This window comes from Cherax quadricarinatus, chromosome 2 (genome assembly GCF_038502225.1).
Source record: "Cherax quadricarinatus isolate ZL_2023a chromosome 2, ASM3850222v1, whole genome shotgun sequence".
Lineage (NCBI taxonomy): Eukaryota > Metazoa > Arthropoda > Malacostraca > Decapoda > Parastacidae > Cherax > Cherax quadricarinatus.
The window spans coordinates 72,589,186-72,612,032 of NC_091293.1; positions in this window are offsets into that span (position 1 = coordinate 72,589,186).

The window sequence follows — 22,847 nt, forward strand, 5'->3', positions numbered from 1 at the left end:
TATATATATATATATATATATATATATATATATATATATATATATATATATATATATATATATATATATATATATATATATATATATATGTCGTGCCGAATAGGCAGAACTTGCGATCTTGGCTTAAATAGCAACGCTCATCTTGCCATATAGGACAAGCGAAAATTTGTGTATGCAATAATTTCGCCAAAATCATTCTGAACCTAACGAAAAAAATATATTTCACTGTGTTTGTTTAGTATTAATTTTTTGTAAACAAATTTAAAATATTGCTTATATAAATATATATATATATATATTTATATATATTAGGTAGTAGGTTGGTAGACAGCAACCGCCCAGGGAGGTACTACCGTCCTGCCAAGTGAGTGTAAAACGAAAGCCTGTAATTGTTTTACATGATGGTAGGATTGCTGGTGTCCTTTTTTCTGTCTCATGAACATGCAAGATTTCAGGTACGTCTTGCTACTTCTACTTACACTTAGGTCACACTACACATACATGTACAAGCACATATATACACACCCCTCTGGGTTTTCTTCTATTTTCTTTCTAGTTCTTATTCTTGTTTATTTCCTCTTATCTCCATGGGGAAGTGGAACAGAATTCTTCCTCCGTAAGCCATGCGTGTTGTAAGAGGCGACTAAAATGCCGGGAGCAAGGGGCTAGTAACCTCTTCTCCTGTATATATTACTAAATGTAAAAGGAGAAACTTTCGTTTTTCCTTTTGGGCCACCCTGCCTCGGTGGGATACGGCCGGTGTGTTGAAAGAAAGATGTATATTATATATGTATATATATATATATATATATATTTGTATATATATATATATATATATGATATATATATATACAAATTTATATATATATATATATATATATATATATATATATATATATATATATATATATATATATATATATATATATTTATTTTTATTATATATATATCTATATATATATATATATATATATATATATATATATATATATTTATATATATATATATATATATATATATATATATATATATATATATATATATATATATATTTTTTTTTTTTTCAACATGTCGGCCTTCTCCCACCGAGGCAGGGTGACCCAAAAAGAAAGAAAATACTTTCTTTATCATTCAACACTTTCACCACACTCACACATAATCACTGTTTTTGCAGAGGTGCTCAGAATACAACAGTTTAGAAGCATATACGTATAAAGATACACAACATATCCCTCCAAACTGCCAATATCCCAAACCCCTCCTTTAAAGTGCAGGCATTGTACTTCCCATTTCCAGGACTCAAGTCCGACTATATGAAAATAACCGGTTTCCCTGAATCTCTTCACTAAATTTTACCTTGCTCAAACTCCAGCAGGTCGTCAGGTCCCAAGTACCATTCGTCTCCATTCACTCCTATCTAACACGCTCACGCACGCTTGCTGGAAGTCCAAGCCCCTCACCCACAAAACCTCCTTTACCCCCTCTCTCCTACCCTTTCGAGGACGACCCCTACCCCGCCTTCCTTCCCTATAGATTTATACGCTTTCCATGTCATTCTACTTTTATCCATTCTCTCTAAATGACCAAACCACCTCAACGACCCCTCTTCAACCTTCTGACTAATACTTTTATTAGCTCCACACCTCCTAATTTCCACTCTCCGAATTTTCTGCATAATATTTACACCATACATTGCCCTTAGACAGGACATCTCCACTGCCTCCAACCGTCTCCTCGCTGCAGCATTTACCACCCAAGCTTCACACCCATATAAGAGTGTTGATACCACTATCCTTTCATACATTCCCTTCTTTACCTCCATAGATAACGTTCTTTGTCTCCACATATACCTCAACGCACAACTCACGTTTTTTTCTTCTTCAATTCTATGATTAACCTCATCCTTCATAAATCCATCCGCTGACACGTGAACTCCCAAATATCTGAAAACATTCACTTCTTCCATACTTCTCCTCTCCAATATGATATCCATTTTTTCTTTATCTAAATCATTTGATACCCTCATCACCTTACTCTTTTCTATGTTCAATTTCAACTTTCTACCTTTACACACTCTCCCAAACTCATCCACTAACCTTTGCAATTTTTCTTTAGAATCTCCCATAAGCACAGTATCATCAGCAAGAAGTAACTGTGTCGATTTCCATTTTGTATTTGATTCCCCATAATTTAATCCCACCCCTCTCCCGAACACCCTAGCATTTACTTCTTTTGCAACCCCATCTATAAATATATTAAACAACCATGGTGACATTACACATCCCTGTCTAAGACCTACTTTTACCGGGAAGTATTCTCCCTCTCTTCTACACACCCTAACCTGAGCCTCACTGTCATCATAAAAACTCTTTACAGCATTTAGTAACTTACCACCTATTCCATATACTTGCAACATCTGCCACATTGCTCCCCTATCCACTCTATCATATGCCTTTTCTAAATCCATAAATGCAACAAAAACTTCCATACCTTTATCTAAATACTGTTCACATATATGCTTCAATGTAAACACCTGATCAACACATCCCCTACCCACTCTAAAACCGCCTTCCTCATCCGCAATCCTATATTCTGTCTTACCTCTAATTCTTTCAATTATAACCTACCATACACTTTTCTTGGTATACTCAGTAAACTAATTCCTCTATAATTTTTACAATCTCTGTTGTCCCCCTTTTCTTTATATAAAGGCACTATACATGCTCTCTGCCAGTCCCTAGGTACCTTTCCCTCTTTCATACATTTATTAAACAGAAGTACCAACCACTCCAACACTATATCCCCCCCTGCTTTTAACATTTCTGTCATGATCCCGTCAGTTCCAACTGCTTTACTCCCTTTCCTTCTACGTAATGCCTCACTCACCTCCCCCACACTCACATCCTGTTCTTCTTCACTCCTAAAAGATGGTATACCTCCCTGGCCAGTGCATGAAATTACCACCTCCCTTTCTTCGTCGACATTTAAAAGTTCCTCAAAATATTCTCGCCATCTACCCAATACCTCCATCTCCTCATCTGCTAACTCTCCTACTCTGTTTTTAACTGACAAATTCATTCGCTCCCTAGGCTTTCTTAACTTGCTTAACTCGCTCCATTTTTTTCCTTCTTTTCATTAAAATTTCTTGACAGTGCCTCTCCCACTCTATCATCTGCTCTCCTTTCGCACTCTCTCACCACTCTCTTCACCTTTCTTTTACTCTCCATATACTCTACTCTTCTTATAACACTTCTGCTTTGTAAAAACTTCTCATAAGCTACCTTTTTCTCTTTTATCACACCATTTACTTCATCATTCCACCAATCACTCCTCTTTCCTCCTGCACCCACCCTCCTATAACCACAAACTTCTGCCCCACATTCTAATACTGCATTTTTTAGAACTATTCCAAACCTCTTCAACCCCCCCACTACTAATCCTTGCACTAGCTCACCTTTCTGCCAATAGTTGCTTATATCTCACCAGAACTTCCTCCTCTCTTAGTTTATGCACTTTCACCTCCCTCTTACTTGTTGTTTTCATTTTACTCTTGTCCCATCTACCTCTTATTCTAACTGCGGAAGAACCACTGTGAAAACTAGTGGAATTCCAAGCAATTTCGTGATTTCTCACATCATCAAGGAATTATAAATAAAAGATCAACAGAAAAGCATATAAGGACGAGATTACACCTCGTGGTCAACTGACAAAACATGACGTTTTTATGATGATGATGTAGGAAGGTAGTCAAGAACCTATGAAACACAGCTCATATTCTACCCAAGCTTTAAGATTTTAACTTGTCTAATGTTTCTTAAATTCTTCCCAAATTTTATTAATTATGATCGAATCCAATATGTATAATCCTTAAGGCAATATTCATATTAATTTCAAAACTATTTTTATGAAACGTTATTCTATTTTTTTTTTCTAAACCATGGACCTGCTTGATATAACTTTCTCGGCCTTTTGAAAATAAATTGGATGGTTAAAATCTCTCACATGAATAAACAGAGCATTAAGAACATAAGAACATAAGAACGAAGGAACACTGCAGAAGACCTACTGGCCCATGCGAGGCAGGTCCAAGTCTCCTTCCGGCTTAAGCCAATGCACCCAACCTAGTCAGGTCAGGTCACATTGACTTAAGGGAGGAACACGGCAACCGACCTGGTAGCACAAGCTATCAGGTCTAACTCACACCCACCCACATCCACTCATGTATTTATCCAACCTATTTTTAAAGCTACACAACGTTCTGGCCTCTATAACGGTACTTGGGAGTTTGTTCCACTCATCCACAACTCTATTACCAAACCAGTACTTTCCTATATCCTTCCTGAATCTGAATTTTTCCAACTTAAAACCATTGCTGCGAGTCCTGTCTAGGCTAGATATTTTCAGCACACTATTTACATCCCCTTTATTTATTCCTGTCTTCCATTTATACACCTCAATCATATCCCCCCTAATTCTACGTCTTTCTAGAGAGTGCAGATTCAGGGCCCTTAGTCTATCCTCATAGGGAAGGTTTCTGATACATGGGATCAACTTTGTCATCCTCCTTTGTACATTTTCCAGAGAATTTATATCCATTCTGTAATAAGGTGACCAAAACTGTGCAGCATAATCTAAATGAGGCCTAACCAAGGATGTATAGAGTTGAAGAACAACCTGAGGACTCCTATTATTTATGCTTCTTGATATGAAGCCAAGGATTCTATTAGCTTTATTGCGAACACTTATGCACTGTTGTCTTGGTTTCAGATTACTGCTAACCAGAACTCCTAAAACTTTTTCGCAATCCGTAATATTAAGATCTACATTATTTAGTTTATATGTGGCATGGTTATTGTCCTGTCCAACATTTAGAACTTTGCATTTGTCTATATTAAACTGCATCTGCCACTTCTCTATATTTATGTTACTTTAATCTTAGTTCAAGACTTTTCCCAGTTTGAGCATAATAAACTTTGTCACATTATTTTCCCGTCAGTATTTTTTAGGTATTTTTTTTATGAAAAGTTTTGTTTTTACTGCATCAAGATTTTTAAATACAACTTTGTATGTGGCATACTGTACGTGGTATGTCGTATTTTGCTGAGGAGAAGATTTGGAAATGAATGGTTGTGCAGGGCAATTGGTGTTAGATGCTGGCTAGTCAAAGACTGTAAGGAAAATGCAGAAATGACATGTATGCCAGGGATGGGGTTCATTTATCTGGTCTAACCCTAAAAGCTCCTTCCACTGGCAGTGCACTGGAGGGAGATGTTAGGGTTTTAAACTAGAAATACTTAGTGGTATGGGTTTTGGGGGAAAATCAATGAATTCCCAGTGTGAGTTTTAGGTAAACCAGTTATAGGCAGAGTGAGGTAGAGTTATTGGTGAATATTGGAAAGCCAGTGGCACTAGGTGACAAGGACAGTAGTAGGGTTAGTGGAGGAACAGAATTGAGCAGGAAGGGGGAAAGAGAAGGCTGGGTTTCTAAATTTATATTATACAAATAGTCGTAGTACTAGAAATAAGATGAACGAATTGAGATTAATTGCAAGTGCAGTCAATATTGATGTATTTGCCATAACTGAGATGGGGTATAATACGAGACATCGGAACATGCCTGCTGAATGTCACATTCAGGATTTTAAATTATTCATCGTAGATAGGAGTATCGGAAAGGGTGGATGGGGTGTCACTGCTGGTCGGAGATCGCTGAATTGCTGCATAAAACGGGTACAAAATCTGAAATAACAGAGTCTGTCTGGGGAGAATTTTCAGAGAAGCAAGAAAAGCTGTTTTTAGGTGTGATATATCTTCCCCCAAACTTGAATAAGGACCAAGGAAGACTTACTTTGGGAGGTAACTGTTAGGGCCATAAGACACGATAACGTAGTAATTCTAGGGGACTTTAACTTAATCAGATTGATTGGAATTCCTAGATTGGGAATTTGGAATTTAACGACTTTTTCAGAAGTACTTAATAAGGATTGTTCTTTAAAGCAGGTTGTTACTGAATCTACAAGGGAAAATAACTTGCTTGACTTGGTTCTGACGAACAAGGAAACCCTTGTTAATAATTTAGAATTTACAGAGGAACTTGGTGCAAGCCACCACAAATCAATTATCTTCAGCATTGAATGGAAGCATGATAGAAGGGATAATTCACCATCAGTCCCAGGTTTATCGCTTAGCAGATTACAGTGGACTGGACTTGGGTAATGAAGAGAGCTATCAATATGACAGTTTTCTAAACACTATACACGTTGCCGAAAGAAAATTTATTCAGCATAAAGGAATAAGATAGAATAGAAATGACCCGAATAAGGTGAATAATATGCTCAAATATCTTTTAGGGCAGAAGAAAGGAATTTGTAGACTCATCAAAAGAGGCGAGGGTCATTTTATGAATCAATATATTTATTTACATTAAGAGGTAAGTTAAAAAGGGGATAAGAGAAGCTAAACGGGACTAGAAAATTAAAGTTTCTATGGATTTGAAAACTAATCCAAAAGGTTCATAGAATGAAAGTTGGAGAAAAAATAGATCCCCTTAAAAATAACTGGGCATCTTACTGACAAGGAGAATGAAATGTGCTCGATTTTTAATAATTATTTCCTCTCGGTTTTCACAAAGGAAGAAACTAACAGTATCTCAGTAATTATTTTTTATAATGGGCCTGAAGGAGATAAATTATGTAACATCACAGTCACTAGGGATATGGTAATCAAACAGGTAGACCGATTGAAGCAAAATAAATGCCTAGGCCCTGATGAACATTTTTCAAAGGTTCTTAAGGAAAGTAAAATGGAACTTTGTGAACCATTAATTAACATTCTTAATATATCTCTTCAATTAAGGTAACAGAAGCCTTGGCTTCATATCAGGAAGTATAAACAATAGAAGACCTCAGGTAATTCTTCAACTCTACATGTCTTTGCATATACCTCATTTAGATTATGCTGCACAGTTTAGGTCACGGTATTACAGAATGGATATAAATGTACTGGATAATGTACAAAGAAATATGACAAAGTTGATCCCATGTATCAGAAATCTTCCATATGAGGACAGACTGAGGGCCCTGAATCTACACTCATTGAAAGTCGTAGAATTAGTGGGGGATGTGACTGGGGTGTATAAATGGAAAACAGGAATAAATAAAGGGGATGTAAATAGCATGCTAACAATATCTAGCCTAGACAGGACTCGCAGCTATGTCTTTAAGTTGGAAAAATTCAGATTTAGGAAGGATATAGGAAAGCGCTGGTTTGGTGATAGAGTTGTGGGTGAGTGGAACAAACTCCCGAGTACCGCCTAATACATGAGTGGGTGTGGGTGGGTTTGAGTTGGACCTGACTAGCTTGTGCTACTAGTTCAGATGCAGTGCTCCTTCCTTAAGTGAATGTGACCTGACCTGACTAGGTTAGGGTGTCGGCTTAAACCGGTAGGAGAATCGGACCTGCCTCACATGGGCCAGTAGGCCTGCTGGAGTGTTCCTTCTTTCTTATGTCCTAACCGTCCTCATTTACCTGTGTTTAGTTTTAATTTTTCATTATTTGCTTCAGCTTAATTAATTTTTCCAGTTAGAATATTTTTGGTTTAAGCATTATTGAATTTTTGTCTACTTTTCCACCATTTAAGTTACATTCACTTGTTAGACGAAGAATGAGGGGAGACCTGATCGAAGTGTATAAGTGGAAGATAGGTATTAATAAAGGGGATATTAATAAGGTCTTGAGGATGTCTCTCCAAGAGAGAACGCGCAGTAATGGATTTAAATTAGATAAGTTTAGATTTAGAAAGGACATAGGAAAGTATTGGTTTGGAAATAGGGTAGTTGATGAGTGGAACAGTCTACCTAGTTGGGTTATTGAGGCTGGGACTTTGGGTAGTTTCAAATCTAGGTTAGATAAGTACATGAGTGGGAGGGGTTGGATTTGAGTGGGACTTTCACATCAGAGCTTATTTCTTGGGTGGCATTGAAAATTGGGTTGGGCAAATGTTTTGTTAGTGGGATGAATTGTAAAGGACCTGCCTAGTATGGGCCAGCAGGCCTCCTGCAGTGTTCCTCCTTTCTTATGTTCTTATGTTCTTATTTGTTGATTATAATTAAAATTTTCATCTTTGTTTTCGTAAAAAGGTTGAGTCTTAATCCATGAGCTCTATTTCCCTTGGAAATAATAGCGCTAAACTCGTCTGAGTCAGACAATGTCTTGAGAATGGAAGGTAATCAGGTTTGATTCAATAAAAAATCATTATAGCTGCAATTTCTTGGATTGAGAGCCCTTTAACAGCTTGAAGATCCTGTTGTAAGTTCACATATATATTTCTGTGTTTGATAAAGCGTGTCTTGGGACTTTATTTTTGTATAAGTATATTGTCTCTGTTAAAAAATATATTTCTCAATGTATCATGCAAAATACCCCAAAAAAATCTATCTTAGCTATCTTCATGCTCATATCCCAACGCCAAAATATTCCCGTGCATAAAATGAAAAACATTTCCCTTTACCGTGACGGCAAGTTGCTATATATAAAGAAAATGGATCCTGGAAAACTTCCTGAGTGGATCAGTTCGCTCGCCGGGCAGCTCTGTTGCGTATGGAGGGAGAGGCTCCATTTGATCCATCTCCGAGTGGATGGCTGACGTTGATGGTGGACCAGGCTCGGTCTCTCATTCACTGTCTGTCTGTTTGTCTGTCTCCGTTTCTGTCTGTTTGTCTGTCTGTCTGTCTGTCTGTCTCTCTCTCTCTCTCTCTCTCTCTCTCTCTCTCTCTCTCTCTCTCTCTCTCTCTCTCTCTCTCTCTATCTTTCTCTTATACTGCAGCATGCAGTAACAGGTGAGTATTCTTCAGCTATTAGGATCTCTCCCAGAAGCCAATGTCTTCCAGCAATAAGTGTCTTCCAACAGCCAGTGTTTTCCAGCAGTCAGTGTCTTCCAGCAGCCAGGGTCTTGCAGAAATCACTGTCTTCCAGCAGCCAGTGGCTTTCAGCATGCTGTCTTCGTGCAGCTAGTATTTTCCAGTAGCTAGAGTTTCAGTAGCCTGAGTCTTCCAGGAGTTAAAGCATCTTCGACGCATGAAGTGAATGCGAGCCCAAGATAGAGAGGCACCAAGCTAGAAATGATGCAAAGTCCCTTTGATTTCCCAACGGATTTCTAGAGACTGCAGAAGCTCAGGCAAAAAAAAAAATATATTGCACAACGATGTTTCAGTTACAGGGTGAATTCTAGGGATCTCTCACATTCTATCTTGTGCAGCCTTGTGATACTTCAGCACACACACACACACACACACACACACACACACACACACACACACACACACACACACACACACACACACACACACACACACACACACACAGTACAGACATAACATCAGGAACTTCTACATCAGACACAGACAAGGGGACTTGAGGGAGCAAGGAAGCTATACTGTATGCAAAGGTCCAATCACACCCACAAATGGCTAAGGCAATGACATGGAGCACACTAGGAATGAATGAGAGGTCGGGAGACATTGAAGGAGCTAGGATATATGCAGGTACTCTACCAGACTCCTGCAGGGGCCAGGAACAGTTGAGCAGGAAAGACAGACCAATGAGCAATGGGGCCTCAGCTTGGGAAGGGATTGAAGAAAGGAACACTCCAAGGGAAGGAACCAAACACCTCAGAGGACGCAATGGAAGACACAGTGGGAGGAAGAAAGGGAGAGATCAGTTTTTGCCTATGGGCTCCAGGAAGCCGACAGGGAAACCTTCGAGGAAAGAAAGCTGGAGGAGATAAAAGTGACTGAAGGTATCATGAAGGCAATAGGGGAGGGACACATGACCCAGGTTGCAAATTTTCGGAGAATTGGGTATTTCGCAAGGAGAAGCAAGCGGCCTCCAAAGAAATTTTCAAGGCAGAATCAACTCGAACCATGATCCTGCAGGAGAAAGCACGGGTGAGAGACAAACTGGAATTTCAGAGTGTGTACCTCGACCGAGACAGAACGCAAGAGGAAAGGAAGATACTGAAAGAGAGAGTGCAAAAACGAAAGGAGGATTGGGAGGAAGAAGCAAAGAGAAGCAGAATAACCCATACACAGGTGGAAGGGCAAACACACCCCCTAGAAGCACCCACAGAAGGACTCCAACCACGACAACTCCAAGACAACTCAACAATCTAAGCCAACAATCACACACCAATCACTATGTCCTACACGCCCCACACCACAAACCCCAACCCTATAGCAGCCCCCTACGGGAACTCTACCCCTACCATAACCCCCCATAGACCCCCGCCAGGACTCCTGCTCTCCCAACCCCAATATCCTCCAAGGACCACAGTTTTAGAACAGAAGTTGAAGGTTTGGTACACGAATGAGGATGGAATAACGAACAAATATGAGGAGTGGCATGAAAGAATCAGTGAGAAGTCCCCAGACATCTTAGCAGTCACAGAAATAAAACTCACTGAGTCAATAACAGATGCAATCTTCCCACCAGGATATCAGATCCTGAGGAAAGACAGAAGGAGCAGAGGGGAAGGAGGGGTTGCACTGCTCGTAAAACACCAATGGAAAGTTGAGGAAATGGGAGGCACAGACGAGATTGGAGAAAGAGAATACATAGTAGGTACACTTCAGTCTGGGGAGCACAAGGTAGTCATTGCAGTGATGTATAATTCACCACAGAACTGCAGGAGGCCAAGAGAGGAATATGAAGAGAGTAACAGAGCAATGGTGGACACACTGGCTGAGGTGGCAAGAAGAGCTCACTGGAGCAGAGCAAAGTTACTGGTTATGGGCGATTTTAATCAAAGGGAGATCGAGTGGGAAAACCTGGAACTACACAGGGGTCCCGAAACACGGAGAGCCAAGATGATGGATGTGGCACTGGAGAACCTTAACATATATATATATATATATATATATATATATATATATATATATATATATATATATATATATATATATATATATATATATATATATATATATATATATATATATATATATATATTTATATATATATATATATATATATATATATATATATATATATATATATATATATATATATATATATATATATATATATATATATATATATATATATGATGTAGGGCGAAATGACAGTAGTTTGTTGGATTATGTATTGGTAGATAAAAGACTGTTGAGTAGACTTCAGGATGTACATGTTTATAGAGGGGCCACAGATATATCAGATCACTTTCTAGTTGTAGCTACACTGAGAGTAAAAGGTAGATGGGATACAAGGAGAATAGAAGCATCAGGGAAGAGAGAGGTGAAGGTTTATAAACTAAAAGAGGAGGCAGTTAGGGTAAGATATAAACAGCTATTGGAGGATAGACAGGCTAATGAGAGCATAGGCAATGGGGTCGAAGAGGAATGGGGTAGGTTTAAAAATGTAGTGTTAGAGTGCTCAGCAGAAGTTTGTGGTTACAGGAAAGTGGGTGCAGGAGGGAAGAGGAGCGATTGGTGGAATGATGATGTAAAGAGAGTAGTAAGGGAGAAAAAGTTAGCATATGAGAAGTTTTTACAAAGTAGAAGTGATGCAAGGAGGGAAGAGTATATGGAGAAAAAGAGAGAGGTTAAGAGAGTGGTGAAGCAATGTAAAAAGAGAGCAAATGAGAGAGTGGGTGAGATGTTATCAACAAATTTTGTTGAAAATAAGGAAAAGTTTTGGAGTGAGATTAACAAGTTAAGGAAGCCTAGAGAACAAATGGATTTGTCAGTTAAAAATAGGAGAGGAGAGTTATTAAATGGAGAGTTAGAGGTATTGGGAAGATGGAGGGAATATTTTGAGGAATTGTTAAATGTTGATGAAGATAGGGAAGCTGTGATTTCGTGTATAGGGCAAGGAGGAATAACATCTTGTAGGAGTGAGGAAGAGCCAGTTGTGAGTGTGGGGGAAGTTCGTGAGGCAGTAGGTAAAATGAAAGGGGGTAAGGCAGCCGGGATTGATGGGATAAAGATAGAAATGTTAAAAGCAGGTGGGGATATAGTTTTGGAGTGGTTGGTGCAATTATTTAATAAATGTATGGAAGAGGGTAAGGTACCTAGGGATTGGCAGAGAGCATGCATAGTTCCTTTGTATAAAGGCAAAGGGGATAAAAGAGAGTGCAAAAATTATAGGGGGATAAGTCTGTTGAGTGTACCTGGTAAAGTGTATGGTAGAGTTATAATTGAAAGAATTAAGAGTAAGACGGAGAATAGGATAGCAGATGAACAAGGAGGCTTTAGGAAAGGTAGGGGGTGTGTGGACCAGGTGTTTATAGTGAAACATATAAGTGAACAGTATTTAGATAAGGCTAAAGAGGTCTTTGTGGCATTTATGGATTTGGAAAAGGCGTATGACAGGGTGGATAGGGGGGCAATGTGGCAGATGTTGCAAGTATATGGTGTAGGAGGTAGGTTACTGAAAGCAGTGAAGAGTTTTTACGAGGATAGTGAGGCTCAAGTTAGAGTATGTAGGAAAGAGGGAAATTTTTTCCCAGTAAAAGTAGGCCTTAGACAAGGGTGTGTGATGTCACCTTGGTTGTTTAATATATTTATAGATGGGGTTGTAAGAGAAGTAAATGCGAGGGTCTTGGCAAGAGGCGTGGAGTTAAAAGATAAAGAATCACACACAAAGTGGGAGTTGTCACAGCTGCTCTTTGCTGATGACACTGTGCTCTTGGGAGATTCTGAAGAGAAGCTGCAGAGATTGGTGGATGAAATTGGTAGGGTGTGTAAAAGAAGAAAATTAAAGGTGAATACAGGAAAGAGTAAGGTTATGAGGATAACAAAAAGATTAGGTGATGAAAGATTGAATATCAGATTGGAGGGAGAGAGTATGGAGGAGGTGAACGTATTCAGATATTTGGGAGTGGACGTGTCAGCGGATGGGTCTATGAAAGATGAGGTGAATCATAGAATTGATGAGGGAAAAAGAGTGAGTGGTGCACTTAGGAGTCTGTGGAGACAAAGAACTTTGTCCTTGGAGGCAAAGAGGGGAATGTATGAGAGTATAGTTTTACCAACGCTCTTATATGGGTGTGAAGCATGGGTGATGAATGTTGCAGCGAGGAGAAGGGTGGAGGCAGTGGAGATGTCATGTCTGAGGGCAATGTGTGGTGTGAATATAATGCAGAGAATTCGTAGTTTGGAAGTTAGGAGGAGGTGCGGGATTACCAAAACTGTTGTCCAGAGGGCTGAGGAAGGGTTGTTGAGGTGGTTCGGACATGTAGAGAGAATGGAGCGAAACAGAATGACTTCAAGAGTGTATCAGTCTGTAGTGGAAGGAAGGCGGGGTAGGGGTCGGCCTAGGAAGGGTTGGAGGGAGGGGGTAAAGGAGGTTTTGTGTGCGAGGGGCTTGGACTTCCAGCAGGCATGCGTGAGCGTGTTTGATAGGAGTGAATGGAGACAAATGGTTTTTAATACTTGACGTGCTGTTGGAGTGTGAGCAAAGTAACATTTATGAAGGGATTCAGGGAAACCGGCAGGCCGGACTTGAGTCCTGGAGATGGGAAGTACAGTGCCTGCACTCTGAAGGAGGGGTGTTAATGTTGCAGTTTAAAAACTGTAGTGTAAAGCACCCTTCTGGCAAGACAGTGATGGAGTGAATGATGGTGAAAGTTTTTCTTTTTCGGGCCACCCTGCCTTGGTGGGAATCGGCCAGTGTGATAATAAAATAATAATAATAAATATATATATATATATATATATATATATATATATATATATATATATATATATATATATATATATATATATATATATATATATATATATATATATATATATATATATATATATATATATATATACTATTTATTTTTTTTATTAACACACTGGCCGATTAACACCAAGGAAGGGTGGCCCGAAAAAGAAAGACTTTCACCATTATTCACTCCATCACTGTCTTGCCAGAAGGATGCTTTACACTACAGTTTTTAAACTGCAACATTAACACCCCTCCTTCAGAGTGCAGGCACTGTACTTCCCATCTCCAGGACTCAAGTCCGGCCTGCCGGTTTCCCTGAACCCCTTCATAAATGTTACTTTGCTCACACTCCAACAGCACGTCAAGTATTAAAAACCATTTGTCTCCATTCACTCCTATCAAACACGCTCACGCATGCCTGCTGGAAGTCCAAGCCCCTCGCACACAAAACCTCCTTTACCCTCTCCCTCCAACCTTTCCTAGGCCGACCCCTACCCCGCCTTCCTTCCACTACAGGCTGATACACTCTTGAAGTCATTCTGTTTGCTCCATTCTCTCTACATGTCCGAACCACCTCAACAACCCTTCCTCAGCCCTCTCGACAACAGTTTGGGCAATACCGCACCTCCTCCTAACTTCCAAACTACGAATTCTCTGCATTATATTCACACCACACACTGACCTAAGACATGGCATCTCCACTGCCTCCAGCCTTCTCCTCGCTGCAACATTCATCACCCATGCTTCACACCCATATAAGAGCGTTGGTAAAACTATACTCTCATACATTCCCCTCTTTGCCTCCAAGGACAAAGTTCTTTGTCTCCACAGACTCCTAAGTGCACCGCTCACCCTTTTCCCCTCATCAATTCTATGATTCACCTCATGTTTTATAGACCCATCCACTCCCAAATATCTGAATACATTCACCTCCTCCATACTCTCTTCCTCCAATCTGATATCCAATCTTTCATCTCCTAATCTTTTTGTTATCCTCATAACCTTACTCTTTCCTATATTCCCTTTAAATTTTCTTCTTTTGCATACCCTACCAAATTCATCCACCAACCTCTGCAACTTCTCTTCAGAATCTCCCAAGAGCACAGTGTCATCAGTAAAGAACAACTGTGACAACTCCCACTTTATGTGTGATTCTTTATCTTTTAACTCTACGCCTCTTGCCAAGACCCTCGCATTTACTTCTCTTACAACCCCATCTATAAATATATTAAATAACCACGGTGACATCATACATCCTTGTCTAAGACTTTCTTTTACTGGGAAATAATCTCCCTCTTTCCTACATACTCTAACTTGAGCCTCACTATCCTCGTAAAAACTCTTCACTGCTTTCAGTAACCTACCTCCTATACCATACACCTGCAACATCTGCCACATTGCCCCCCTATCCACCCTGTCATACGCCTTTTCCAAATCCATAAATGCCACAAAGACCTCTTTAGCCTTATCTAAATACTGTTCACTTACATGTTTCACTGTAAACACCTGGTCCACACACCCCCTACCTTTCCTAAAGCCTCCTTGCTCATCAGCTATCCTATTCTCCGTCTTACTCTTAATTCTTTCAATAATAACTCTACCATACACTTTACCAGGTATACTCAACAGACTTATCCCCCTATAATTTTTGCACTCTCTTTTGTCCCCTTTGCCTTTATACAAAGGAACTATGCATGGTCCCTAATATGCACACAGCAATCACTCCATACGAAAGCAAAAGACTTGGCAGGCGATGCAACATACCCCCAGTGAAAAGTAGGGACGTCACTGGTACACTAAGAGAAAACACAATAAGTGTCCGGGGCCCAAGACTGTTCAACAGCCTCCCACCAGCAATAAGGGGCATTACGGGAAGACCCCTGGTTGTCTTCAAGAGGGAGCTTTACAGATACCTAAAGACGGTGCCAGATCAGCCGGGCTGTGGTTCGTACGTTGGATTACGTGCAGCCAGTAGTAACAGCCTCGTTGATCAGGCCATGATCCACCAGGAGGCCTGGTCGTGGACCGGGCCGCGGGGATGTTGATCCCCGGAATGCCCTCCAGGTAGCCTCCAGGTAGCTCTCTGCCAATCCCTAGGTACCTTACCCTCTTCAATACATTTATTAAATAATTGCACCAACCACTCCAAAACTATATCCCCACCTGCTTTTAACATTTCCGTCTTTATCCCATCAATCCCGGCTGCCTTACCCCCTTTCATTTTACCTACTGCCTCACGAACTTCCCCCACACTCACAACTGGCTCTTCCTCACTCCTACAAGATGTTATTCCTCCTTGCCCTATACACGAAATCATAGCTTTCCTATCTTCATCAACATTTAACAATTCCTCAAAATATTCCCTCCATCTTCCCAATACGTCTAACTCTCCATTTAATAACTCTCCTCTAATATTTTTAACTGACAAATTCATTTGCTCTCTAGACTTCCTTAACTTGTTAATCTCACTCCAAAACTTTTTCTTATTTTCAACAAAATTTGTTGATAACATCTCACCCACTCTCTCATTTGCTCTCTTTTTACATTGTTTCACCACTCTCTTAACCTCTCTCTTTTTCTCCATATACTCTTCCCTCCTTGCATCACTTCTACTTTGTAAAAACTTCTCATATGCTAACTTTTTCTCCCTTACTACTCTCTTTACATCATCATTCCACCAATCGCTCCTCTTCCCTCCCGCACCCACTTTCCTGTAACCACAAACTTCTGCTGAACACTCTAACACTACATTTTTAAACCTACCCCATACCTCTTCGACCCCATTGCCTATGCTCTCATTAGCCCATCTATCCTCCAATAGCTGTTCATATCTTACCCTAACTGCCTCCTCTTTTAGTTTATAAACCTTCACATCTTTCTTCCCTGATGCTTCTATTCTCCTTGTATCCCATCTACCTTTTACTCTCAGTGTAGCTGCAACTAAAAAGTGATCTGATATATCTGTGGCAACTCTATAAACATGTACATCCTGAAGTCTACTCAACAGTCTTTTATCTACCAATACTACCCCTTTCTATATACACTTCATCGCCCTCATATTTGTTCCTATACATTCACTTAACATCTCCCAAAACATAATCCAACAAACTACTGTCACTTCGCCATACATCATATCTTGCATACTTATTTATCCTATTTTTCTTAAAATATGTATTACCTATAACTAAACCCCTTTCTATACAAAGTTCAATCAAAGGGCTCCCGTTATCATTTACACCTGGCACCCCAAACTTACCTACCACACCCTCTCTAAAAGTTTCTCCTACTTTAGCATTCAGGTCCCCTACCACAGTTACTCTCTCACTTGGTTCAAAGGTTCCTATACATTCACTTAACATCTCCCAAAATCTCTCTCTCTCCTCTACATTCTTCTCTTCTCCAGGTGCATACACGCTTATTATGACCCACTTTTTGCATCCAACCTTTACTTTAATCCACATAATTCTTGAATTTACACATTCATATTCTCTTTTCTCCTTCCATAACTGATCCTTCAACATTACTGCTACCCCTTCCTTAGCTCTAACCCTCTCAGATACTCCAGATTTAATCCCATTTATTTACCCTCACCGAAACTCCCCTACCCCTTCAGCTTTGCTTCGCTTAGGGCAAGGACATCCAACTTCTTTTCATTCATAACATCAGCAATCATATGTTTCTTGTCATCCGCACTACATCTACGCACATTCAAGCATCCCAGTTTTATAAAGTTTTTCTTCTTCTCTTTTTTGTAAATGTCTACAGAAGAAGGGGTTACTAGCCCATCGCTCCCGGCATTTTAGTCGCCTCATACGACACGCATGGCTTACCGAGGAAAGATTCTTTTCCACTTCCCCATGGACAATAGAAGAAACAAAGAGGAACAAGATTATATATATATATATATATATATATATATATATATATATATATATATATATATATATATATATATATATATATATATATATATATATATATATATATATATATATATATATATATATATATATATATATATATTTACTTATTTAATTATTTAGTATAAATATAGGGAGGTACCACCTATAGAACTGGACTGGGGACCCTCATCCTCAGAGAAGGGAATATATGTACTTCGGTGAAAACTCCAGATTCTTCCCTGAACTGTTGGAATATTTTCTTCTCCTACCTCCCCCTAGATTCTATGTTCTATGTGATCTTTATTTATAGACAGAATACATTGACCAAAAAAACACAAACATGAATGCATTGGTACAATATATCAATATATCGTCCAACTCCTCCGAAGCCGGACGTGAGCCACACTGAAGCGCTGGAACAAGAAAGTGGCTGTCTCGGATCCCTGGCGGTGTCGGTAAGTTGTTCCCCATGATCCCAAGGCCACTGATCCCATTGGGACAAATTGATACTGTTGGCATCTGTCTTTATACTTGCCGATTTTGTACCTCCCTATGATCAGCAGCTCCTCCATGTCGCCAGACACTGTGATAGATGTAGGTGTCAGCCAGCGTCGACACATAGGTATAGTTCCATGCCAAGAGCTTGCCATTCTTCTAAGGATAGATGGTGATCCTGTCTGGGAGGTTTGCTGGGTTGTTGAGAGAGCCCCAATCACTAGCAGCGCTAGTGATTGGGGCTCTCTCATGGCTGGGCATCCAGCAGTAGCAAGGGTTCTCTTTATGATGGCGTTGACTTCATTGTGTCTTGCGGTCCAGTCCTTGGTTTTGGGAACAGTTAAGACAATGCAGACAATATTGCTTGGCTTGCGCATCGCCGCAAATACACGTATATTCCGTGTGAACTGGGGCAGCAAGGCGGAGAGTCCAGAGTAATGTGCGCTCACATCTTGGAGACGGGCAGTCTCCCTGTCTGATGTTACAGCCCTGAGCATGTTGTCAAGCATCTTTTCAGCGATGGGGCCATCCCAACTTGAGTGTTTGAAGGCCATTGCTGCACTAGGTTTAGGTGCTGGAGCAGCAAGAGTCTCCCATTCAGTGATGGCACTGGCGTAGCTAGTGTCCTGTATTCCTGCTGAGTCACTGAGGTTATCAGGAAGAATTTGTTTTATTAATTCGATTGATTTTATGGAAGAGGATATTTTTTTTTTTTTTTTTATTCGCCGGTATTCTCCCGGCCCGGGTCTTTTCCAAGTAGTGGTGACCCGGCCTTGGCTCCCTATCCGGGGAGTGTCTCGAGACTTAAGTCTCCCATGGGAGGAGGTACAACTACCCCCTCATCTTTGGGACCAACTGTCCCCAGGCCTAGCCACATTCCCCGCCCTCACGGAGCTCGTAGGGAGAAGCTAGGCCTCTGGTCTGCCATCTGCCCCGCCCCAAAGGGGCTCGTGGGGATGGCAGTCTTGTGAGCTGCAGGTGGTAGCAGGCTCAAAGAGAGGATATGAAAACTGGTAGGGCAATCTGGGAGGATATGCGTACTCTCCCGGCCCCACATGCCTGACCGGAAGTGAGGCTTGTAACCACTGTCCATCTTCATGGGAGAGGTTCAATACACTCTCTAGCATGGTCTTAAAGAAGTATTTTTATTCCTTGAGTTTTCGACTGCTGGAGGCTGGGGAGCATCTCAAAAAGTAGGTAAGTTTTGGGATGGACAGGCACCTGGTGAGTAGGCAGAAGGCATCATGTGTATCAGTGTCTTTCATCCTGCCTTCTATTGTCCTTAGGTCTGAAAATAGGTAAAATTGTTCAGTTAGCAAGAGCTCACTTAAAATTAAGTCCTTTCTAAAATTTTCTCTTACACTTTTCAAGATATATTTTTTCATTTATGTTAATGTAAAAATTAATAATTTTGCAGCAAAAGAACTTTAGAATCTGCCTAACTTTATTATAACGAATGCAATTTAATTCAGCCTAATCCAACTAAATATATTTTAGATAAGTTTATAATAATTTAATAATAAACAAACATAGTGAAATATATTTTTTTCGTTAGGATCAGAATGATTTTTGTGAAATTATTACACACAAATTTTCGCTTGCCTTATTCGGCAAGAAGAGCGTTGCTATTTAAGCCAAAATCGCAAGTTTTACCTATTCGGCACGACATATATTTAGCCATGAATGTAATGACCGAAGACATCATCGCATGGGCCCTGAGAGAAGAATTAGTAGAGTTTTATGAAGCACGAGCCATGATCCTCAACAAGTCCCTTGAATCAGTTTAGTTGTCAGAGGTTTGGAAAGCATCGAGTGTAGTCTTAGGGTTTATGAAGGGGGAATAGACAGGTAGCATTAGTCTAAGTGCCAGTGTTAGTCAAGCGCAGAGTGTGCAAGATTATGTAGAGGATCATCAGGAAACGTGTACGGAAGTACCTGCAAACTCCCCAAAAAACGGAGGACTTCGCAGAAAGCATAGTTCCGAGCGTATCACGTGAGGGGGACAAAACCGAACAGGTCACGCAGCAAATGCGAGACTCAAATTTACGCAAACATGTCATGATCTTCAGCGAAGAGTCATTCAGGAGATTATTTACAGCATTTGTCAGGCCATTTTTGGAGTGCCCACTAGAATTATGGAACCCATAGTTAACAAAGCATGTCTGGAAGCTGGAAACAAAGCAAAGTTTTGCAATGAGAATAGTTTTGGAGCTAAACGCAAAGAACCAGGAGTGATATGATTATGACATGGAAATATAAACACAAATGCAGTATAATGTGATCCTTTATTGACAACGTTTCACCCACACAGTGGGCTTTTTCAAGTCACACACGGATCTACCTGGGGTTGGAAGGTACGAGGGTATTTATAGGCATGTTCAGAATGTTGAGGTCAGGTGGAGAATGCTGCATCTGATGATCTACCGGGTTGGGTTATAGAGTCTTGGGTAGATCATCAGATGCAGCATTCTCCACCTGACCTCAACGGTAGATCATCAGATGCAGCATTCTCCACCTGACCTCAACATTCTGAACATGCCTATAAATACCCTCGTACCTTCCAACCCCAGGTAGATCTGTGTGTGACTTGAAAAAGCCCACTGTGTGGGTGAAACGTTGTCAATAAAGGATCACATTATACTGCATTTGTGTTTATATTTCCATTGTGTCGGTATTTTATACCATTTATTTCCATGATTATGACATACAGAATAATATGAGTGACTGATTGAGTTGACGGAGTAGATCTGTTTGAGAGTCGGATCTCATGTATAGGAGGAAGCTAAGAACATGGAAGTGGTCACGAAGGTGTAGGATCAAGACAGCAGGATTAATACATAGCTTAAGAAAAGGTATGATAGGGTTCATGGAGCCAGATGTGGATAAGCCAGTAGCAAGGCGGAAGCGCGGCCAGGACGTAAGAATCAACTTCCTGCAACCACAAATAGGTGAAACTAAAAGAATACAATAGCACAAATACTCACGCACACGAACACAGACAGACATACACACACACATATACAGACACACAGACACACACATACATACAGACACTCAGACACATAGACAGACAGACAGACACAGACACACACACTCTCTCTCTCTCTCTCTCTCACACACACACACACACACACACACACACACACACACACACACACACACACACACACACACACACACACACACACACACACACACACACACACACACACACACACACACACACACACACACACACACACACACACACACACACACACACACACACACACACACACACACACACACACACACACACACACACACACACACACACACACAGTGAAGAGTATACACACGATGTTAGGAAGTGTTTCTTCAGTCACAGAGTAGTCAGGAAGTGGAATAGTTAGGTAAGCGATGTAGTGAAGGCAGGATCCAAACATAGCTTTAAGAAGAGGTATGATAAAGCTCATGGAGCAGGAAAAGTGACCCATTAGCGGCCAGTGAAGACGCGGGGCCAGAAGCTGTGAATCGACCCCTGCAACCACAACTAGGTGAGTACAACTAGGTGAGTATACAAAGACACACGCAACCAACAGGCCTAGTGTCTAATCGACATGTGCCTAGGACAAAATGGTAACTAACACACGCTCAATCATGTGTTGGACGCAATACATACAACACAAGAAGAAGTGAAGAGGCTGATAAGTGAGCTAGATACCTCAAAGGCGATGGGACCGGATAACATCTTTCCGTGGGTCTTGAGAGAGGGAGCAGAGGCGCTATGTGTACCACTAGCAACAATCTTCAACACATCTATCACAACACGGGGACTACCTGAAGTACGGAAGACAGCAAATGTAGTTCCAGTTTTTAAAAAAAGAGACAGACACAAAGCATTAAACTATAAACCAGTGTCAGTGACATGTATAGTATGCAAAGTTATGGAGATAATTATTAGGAGTAGAGTGCTGGAGCACTTAGAAAGGAATGAGCTTATCAACGACAACCAGCACAGTTTCAGGGACGGGAAATCCTGCGTCACAAACCTACTGGATTTCTATGACAGGGTGACGGCTGTAAGACAAGAGAGAGAGGGATGGGTAGATTACATTTTCTTGGACTGTAAGAAGGCGTTTGACACAGTACCACACAGTTCCACACAAGAGATTTGTGCCGAAGGTGGAGGGCCAGGCAAGGATAACAGGGAAGGCACTACAGTGGATCAGGGAATGCCTGTCAGGATATTTGTGAACGACATGACGGAATGAATAGACTCCGAAGTGTCCCTGTTTGCAGACGATGTAAAGTTGATGAGAAGAATTCAGTTGGACGAAGACCAGGCAGAACTACAAAGGGATCTGGACAGACTGCAGGCCTGGTCCAGAAACTGGCTCCTGGAGTTCAACCCCACCAAGTGCAAAGTCATGAAGATTGGGGAAGGGTAAAGAAGACCACAAACGGAGTACAGTCTAGAGGTCCAGAGACTACAAACCTCACTCAACGAAAAGTATCTTTGAGGGAGTATAACACCGGGAATATCTCCTGAGGTGCACATCAACCAAATAACTGCTGTACCATACGGGCGCCTGGCAAAACTAAGAACAGCATTCCGACATCAAAATAAGGAATCATTCAGGACCCTGTACACTGTGTACGTTAGGCCCATATTGGAATATGCAGCGCCAGTTTGGAACCCTCACCTAGCCAAGCATGTAAGGAAACTAGAGAGAGTGCAAAGGTTTGCAACAAGACTAG